Source organism: Nothobranchius furzeri, chromosome 18 (assembly GCF_043380555.1).
Source record: "Nothobranchius furzeri strain GRZ-AD chromosome 18, NfurGRZ-RIMD1, whole genome shotgun sequence".
NCBI classification, from domain to species: Eukaryota; Metazoa; Chordata; class Actinopteri; order Cyprinodontiformes; family Nothobranchiidae; genus Nothobranchius; species Nothobranchius furzeri.
The window spans coordinates 21550824-21559107 of record NC_091758.1 but is presented as its reverse complement, the minus strand read 5'-3'; positions in this window follow the sequence as shown (position 1 = coordinate 21559107).

Sequence of the window (8284 nt, the reverse complement as noted above, 5' to 3'; positions counted from 1 at the left end):
GAAGGCGATTGGACTTCTTTGGTTTCTTGAAGACGTTTCGCTTCTCATCTGAGGAGCTTTGTCAATTCTAACTGGAACGTGGGAGAGTCACGCTTATAAGCTGTTGCTGTCTGTTGTTATTGAACAAGCACCAACTGTAATTGTGATTTGTCGCTGTAGAATTAAACAGAATTTAATGTAAATTTCATGGAATGGAACATAATATGTTGCTTTTAGCCTATTTCATGTTGTCAGTCAGCTTTCACAGAAGTAATTTTTTAATTCTGCAGGTCTGGTAGTGATCAGGTCTGGGTGTGGCTGCTGGAGCTGAACTCAGCTGTCTAAATGAGGTGGTTAATCAACAATGGCTTACCAAGAGGGGTGATTACATGCTTCCATAGGGCCTGCTTGGTAGGAGTTTTCACTTAATACATTGAAAACTGCATTGTACAGGCTATTTTTGCCCGAAACTGAAGTTTGTTTACTGATTTGAAATATTTTTGAGACAAAAAATAAATAAATAAATAAATTAATTAATTCATTAAAAACTGAAAAAAATGCGAGGAGTCAAATGTTTTATTATATTAATGCACTTAAGTTTACAAAACATAAAAATAAAAATCCACTTCTCCTTAAAATTTCCAGACGGTGTTATATAAAAATGCCTCTACTGGGTAAATACACTGGAAGAAAACAAGAGATCCCAGCAGCGTGCTTCTACACGTCTGTCCTTCTAGCAAAGTCAGTTTAACTCTCTGCAAACACTCGACGACACACACAGAGGAACGCACACAGACTAGTCCCGCGCATCTTTTCCTCCTGCCGATCCCAGAAGCTGGCTTGTAGCAGCCTGTCTGTTAAAGCAAACTAGTTTTCCAGGGCAAGAGAAACAGCTCAGGGTGCATATGCACTGGAGGCAAGGCTGGGCCCGTTCCTGCCACAGTCAGGCAGCTCCCGTGTCTTTGATGGAAGCTGTTCAGATCAGAAGAGTGAAAGGAGACAATGATATGAGGTGTTGTTGCAGAGAAAGGCCCACAGGCTGGTTCAAACCCTCAGTTGCTTCTTGTTGCACGGCATCAGAGAAGAGAAGCTCATATTTATACAGAGAGCTGAAAATGGAAGGGTCATGCTCTGATTGCATGCATGTCTGCTCAGTTTAAGGTCTGTTTGCATCAGGATGTTTACACCACCTATAGCAAAAGAACTCATGTCAAACAAAATTGCATTTGTTTATCTTTTCTGGCGCCTTCTTTTTACTCTAACTTGCTGTAACCTTGTTTACTGACCTGTTCTCATTATGTCAAATAAGGGCTTAAAGGGTTAAGCATTTTTTTCTTTTACATGTTCTGCTTCCTGTGCACTAATTCTCAAGTGCGTCTTGTTTTAAAAGCTTGTCTCCTGCAGGAAACCTTGGATAAAATGCATATGCATAATGCAACCACAGAGAAATTCTTTGGTTTTTAAGTTTGATGTTGATGACTGGAGTTTTTTCGAAGATCATTTAAAACGAAAGGTGACTAAACTTAACATGCTGCGTTGTTTGTGACCTTTCGGTTTCTGTCACATCTCATGACCATAGGTGACGGTTGGAACTTAGACGGACCAGTAAATAGGCTTTGCCTTTCTGCTCAGTTCCTTCAACACGACAGACCGGAACAGTGACCTCTCTACAGCAAACAAAACGCAGATCCATCAGTCCAGTTTTGCACAGTCCACCTTCTCTGCTTGAGGCAAAGACTCACTCCTAACCTGGAGGCAGCATTCTAACCTTTTCCGGTTGAGAACCATGGCCTTAGCAGACGCTCTTCTGCGAAAGGCTCCAGCGTCTTTAATTTGGTTTCAGACTATTATGTGACATACATTTGTAGGCGAGTCATGTTGAATGTGTGGTTCACTTGTTTAATAAAAACATTTGCAGTAGTCTTTAGTAGGAATGAATGCTTTGTAAATCACACACTGGGGAACAAAAGCACTGGTACAGTGTGTTTCAGGAACGTTGGCCACAGCAGAGCTGAGCTTCAAACTGTCGGATTTGGAGTCCTGTTTCCTGATAGTTGGAAATCTCCCCTCTGATTGGCTAACAACAACGAGACTCTACCATTGGCTCACTGATGTTTTATCTCTACAAATGTCACATGCCTGGAGGAGCTTCTGCCCAGTGGTGACATTGCTAATGCTAACTGTTAGCTTTCACTAGTCAAGAGGTTCTCTGCTGTGGATGCTAAAACAACAATGGCCTTCCCCAATGCACGTCAATATGGGTGAGTCCATGAATGTTAGGTGACAGTGTGATGTAGCTCTGTCAGACTTTTTAAATCCTAGAGTTTCACCGTCTGTTTTCTATCAGAAGCTAATGCAGGAGACAGGTATAGGAGACTGTTTTTACGTTCAGCCTGCATGAAAAACTCAGAGTAACCGAATATAATCAGAAATTATTATAAATAAATAATTTTTCATTGAACTACACCTTTACCTGTCTTGCAGAAAAAACAATCAATGAAAGAGGAGGAATCCTCCAAACGTGGGTGAAGTTGCTGCTCACATCACAAATGTTGCGTCACACCAACACAACTACACATGTTTACGTGAAAATCCACTCACATGTACTAGTGAGCATGCAGAGTGGTGAGACACGTGTTCTGGGACAAAAGGTGAACACAGACCATGAACAGGTAGTGGATCCCTCTGGACTTCATTGACTATTAGCAAGTCTACTGAACCCCACCTCTAGGGTAATGGGTCAAAGGTTAAGGGTCGCAAAGGTTACTGCAGATCATCTCAGTACGCCTGCCCCCCCCCCCACCCCCACCCCCCGAGGGACAGGCACAACATAGCACATCTTTATGACACGTTTTGGAAACTGCACAGCCTTTCGTACAAGGGCTGTGTGTGTGTTTGTGTGTGCGCGAGTGTGTGCGAGTGTCACTAATGACAGATAATAGCAGTTTTTAGTTTGGCAGTGTGTTTGTGAGTGATTACACCTTTGTGTGTTTGTTTGGGTGAGAAAAGGAAAGGGAGAAGGTTGCGGTGTGGTAAAGTGTCTAATTGCAGAGAGCCTAACTGTGTAGCATGTCAGATTGTTCTTCCCCTGTGGCCTGAGGTCTTCTACAGTGAGAATGCATATGCTCAAGACACCACACATGTGTGTGTGTGTGTGTGTGTGTGTGTGTGTGTGTGTGTGTGTGTGTGTGTGTGTGTGTGTGTGTGTGTGTGTGTGTGTGTGCGCGTGCGTGCTTGTGTGTTTCCAGCACTGATGGATTCCAACTGCCTGTTTCAAGCCTTGGCAGGCTGCCTGAGCACCAGCGATCCAGTCAACCATATATCATGCTTATCCCCCCAAATCAAAAAAAGAACGCCATACATTTTAACCTTTATGTGGTTCCCTGAGAGCTTTAGTCCATTACAGTGCTGGAGAGTGTGTGAATGGTGTGTGTGTGTGTGTGTGTGCTGACTGAGACTGATTGAGAGAGAAGATGATGAAAACTGCAGAGACTCTGCATTTGCTGCGTCACAATTGCTGCCATTGTTAGGCGCTATAATCAGAGCGGACATGGAACTTGGCCTGGAGACTAAGAAGTCTCAGCGACCGTGGACAGCTGCAGATACTCAGATTCACAGCAAATCCTGGACTGGAGGGTGAATGGGGGTGTTGAAGGGACACTGGCTTCGGCTTGAATCATGTTTTTGCATAAAAGTGCGTTTTTAGAGAAAGAAATGTTGATCAATTCTTTCCAGAGACATTGTTTGAGTCAGGATGAACATTTCCAAGGTCTCTTTGAAACAACCTTTATTAGAATTAGTTGTGTACGTGGCCATTTGCATGTGTTTATTGGTCTGAGTTGATGGTTTCTGGATCAGATCCTGGTCCAGTGAGGTTGTGGTTGAGTAGACAGAACAGTGTGTCCACTGATTGGAGAGTTGGTGTCTCACTCTCCAGGATTTTCATTCCTCTGTGAAGTTAGATAAAAGTGTAAAAGTAGCATTATCAGGGAGATTTCAATGCAACGTGGTATGAGTGGCTAATAAGAGGTAAAGAGTGCTTCAGACTGAACATTCCTTCCATTTCTGTTTCATTTTCTGCATGAAGGTCTGTAAAAAACACAAGATTGATTGTTAAAAGTCAAAGAACACATGGATAAATGTGCTTAGTGCTGGAAACATCCCTCAGTCATCCACATGGAAACTCCCAGTGGAGTTTTTGAGGCATTTTTTTGCCCTCTGGAGGCAGAATGTGGAGCTAAAAGCCCCGCCCACTCACTTACACACAATCATGGTGTTTTTATTTTGTATGCAATAACCAGGGGTGCCTCCAGAAATTTTTGATAAGGGTGGCCAGACAGGGCCAAATAAATATTTGGGGTGGCACACCGAATTGGTCTGAGTGGTAACTCTAGCAGAGCTTAGCCTGTGGTGATGCATTGCATTGCTGCTTTATTCATTTTTATAACAAAAACCAAACAAAAAAAAAAACAGTATGTATCCAAAACATTTAACTCAAACTTTACAAACAGAAACATTTCATAAAAATATGTTTCAAGTATTTAAAATGTTATTTCAAATGTAATTAAAAAAAAAGATTATTTCTCTGTTAGATTCACCTGTTGCTGTGTTCGCAAAAAACTGTGGAGATAAAAACTTATTTTTTTAATGGTGAGCAGCAGAACATATTTTTTTTTAATTCTGGTTATTTATTTACTCACTAATTATTTTTATTGTGTGTTACATTGAATTAATGAGATAAATTTATGGTTTGAGTGAACATTAATATGATTTATTAACACTAGCTTTTCCTGGGGGGCCATGGCCACCCCTGGCCACCCCTTGGGGGCGCCATTTGCAATAACCAATTAGAATTAAACTTATTGGAAAAGGTAACTTTTGAACATGTAGCAACAGGGTGAACAAGATGTTGACACCTGGAAAAATATAGCTGAGGTGTGTATTTGTTCCTTCATTTGCATGAAGGAGGTGGAGCTTAAAACTGATTCTTCTAGGTGCTTGTTTTTTTACAGTTACAGGCGCCTGATCAATGCAGAAACTGTTATTTTTAAACTGGATTAGAAAACTGTATTAAAGAAACTTCACCAGATTATGTTGCCAAGTCGCATTCCTACATATGACCCAATTCACTTCTTGTGCTAAATTTACGTGTAATTTGCACTTTCTGAGCACTTCTATTGTCTGTAAGAAGCACCAAACAAAAATTCATTGAATTTTTCACACAAAGCTGTTTGCATTGCAGTTTTTTTTACTCCGCTGCTCTTGATCATTAATTTAAAAGGAATGTGTAAATGCGGAGACAACAGATCTGTTTTCAAAACAGAACAGCCTTTGTGCTTACATGGTCCAATCCAGCTCCTAATACAAGCTGTCTGCCAGCGCTCTATAGTATGTGATTAGACGGAAACACGGTCACATTCCCCCCCTCATGCTGCTTTGCTTTTGTTTACTTCTGCCGCTCCATTCTAAACACTTTGAAGCCGGCAGGTAATCAGTTCCAGCCTCATATTTTTGAGGCTGGCCTGTTTCACCACAGCTACCGCTGAGCTGTTGTTGTTATTCTCTGACTTCCTTTATCACTACCGCTTCCTGTTTCCACAGATTAGGCAAAAATGTTCAACAAGCAGTATACTCAAGTGATCAGTTCCTCTTTTCTGGTTGGAATTTGCTACCTGCTTTAAAAAAAACTCGTTGCAACTTGATTTTGCACAAATTCACACAATTCACTCTTGCAGCTTGTGCATGTTGCATGGCTTAAGTGAGCAAACCTGTGCTGACGAAAGATTCAGCTTTCATCAAACGGCGCTGAACAGCGTGAAAAAAGCTGTGTCACTCTCAGCGACACCTCAACACCTCCTTACGCCGTGCCTTTCCTTCATAATTCAGAGGGGGTTCTGTTAAGGCAACACCTTTTAAGTGAGGAAAAAGCACGAGTCTGTTTGCCAGACTGGAGCTCTAGAAGCCGAACAGAGACCAATAACCCGCTGGTAGAGCACAAAGAGAGCGGGTGTTCAAAGTTTTATAAGATTAGACCACAAGTTCCCTGACAGGAGTCGCTAATCAGAGGCTCATGATGGGCCAGCAGACTCTCAGGGGTCCGGCTATGTTAATGATACAGCTCGTCTGTCTCCCTTTTATGGAAACTTGGGTGCAACTTGGCAGTGTCCTCAAGAGTTAAGGCCTGTTTTTCTACAAGGTGAGAGGTTTATTGCTCTGGCCTGTGACTTGCTGTTCTTTCATGTTTGTTTTAGCTCTTATGCTCGTGTGTTGTAACAATAAACATGTTGTAGAAATTATATAATCTTTTTTTCTTCCCATCAGCCAGCTGTGAGGAGGTGAGACCCAAGATGGTGAGTCAGTGTTTCCAGAGACCTGCTGCTGCTGGACGTCTGCGGTCTGAGGAGACTTGGAGCTCTTCAACTTTGTTAGATCAGCCATCCATGTATCTACCTACTGTATATATACACATATGGATGTGTGTGTTTTAAACATACAGTGATCCCTCGTTTATCGCGGTAGATGCCTTCCAGACCTGGCCGCGATAGGTGAAAATCCCCGAAGTAGGGACACCATATTTACAGTATTTATTTAACAGGTACGTATTCAGTATTCAGATTTTTAAAACCCTCCCTTTACATAGTACTGTATTTTACTTGGTTTTTTTATAGTTTTATTACAAAAAGTGCATTTTATGATGAAATTGATGAAAAAAAACAGGAATTTCTTGATATTTCGCATAGAAAAATACCGCGAATCAGTGAAAAATACCGCGAATTGGCGAATTTCCCTTGAATAAGGCTCCAAAGAAAAAACCCGCGAAGTCGTGAATCCGCGATAAATGAACTGCGAAGTAGCGAGGGATCACTGTATAATTGTTTCTTATGTCACAAAAAACAACACGGGAACATTCACTCTACCCATTGGTCAGGTATGTTGGGGAAGGACTACTAGAAGTAAATTCAGGAGCCTGATGAATATGCAGTCACTCCAACTCAGAGATCACTGAGGCAACAAACCTCACTGACTACGTTTACATGCAGCCAATATCCGGGTTATGATCGGGTTAAGGTCGGTATTCGGGTTTCTGAGTTGATCAGAATAACCTGTTTACAAGGATAAATAGAAAGAGTTACCTCTAACTTGCATAACCCGATTTAAACGCAGTTGGGGTAGCATCAGGACGTACGGACTACGTCCAGACGCAATATGCGTCATTTCCGGTTCTTCTTGTTCCGGTATGCGTGAAAACAACATGTTTCCCAGTTCGGAAGAGATAGCGACCGCATTTGTTTGCGCTTTAGTTTCCTCGTCACTCCAAAAGTGTGGTGCTGTGCCGCGACTCGCCATGTTGCTCCAAACTTGTTGTTTACTTCCGGTGTTCTGGCGCATACAAGACGTCTCGCTACTCAAAAGACCAAGATTCCTTGCGAACAGAACATGCGCAGAACACACGCTTTGATGGGGATATCCCGATATGCGTTTACACGACCAAACATTCGGGTTAGAAAAGGGTTACCCCAGGTGTAGTAACCGGGTTTTTAAAAATCCGGTTATGAGCATATCCGGGTTTTGGGCGGTGTTTACATGGACCTGCGGAACCGGGTTATTGTGAATATTCGGGTTTTAAAAGGGTTACTGGCTGCATGTAAACGCACTCATTGTTGGTCCACATTGAGCATTTGGTTCATTTTGGCTAGCAACTGAAAGTTATGTACCAGCATGCAAACCATACTCAGGTATTGGTTAACACTTGCAGCGTCCACCTGAGAGCTGCCTTGAATTGAGGTGGAACCTTACTGCTCAGTAGGAACCACACCAAGATCCAATCTTCTTTGTTTGATTGTTTATGATCCACACTATATTGTATTTACCCACTGTGCAAAGACCTAGGTTGGACGTCCTACAGACATGGTCTGGACCGACAGACTCAATATAGACATGATCTGCACGTCCACACGACATTGACTGTTTGCAGGGCAATGTGTTGCACCAACAAGCTGCACCAAGGATGAAAATGAACCAATGTTTGATTCCAACAAACTCAACATCACAGGTATGAAAAAACTGATGTTAGTAATGGTTTTGGTTGTTTTTAATGTCAACGGACACAGAAATGGAAATGAAAGAGAAAGGGCGTAGAGGAAAGAAAGAGGTGAGGGGAAACGTTCACAAAGATAAACAACAAAGAACATGCAAGAATCTGCTTCTAGACCTGCAGAGAGAGAGAGAGAGAGAGAGAGAGAGAGAGAGAGAGAGAGAGAGAGAGAGAGAGAGAGAGAGAGAGGGAGAGGGAGAGAGAGAGATT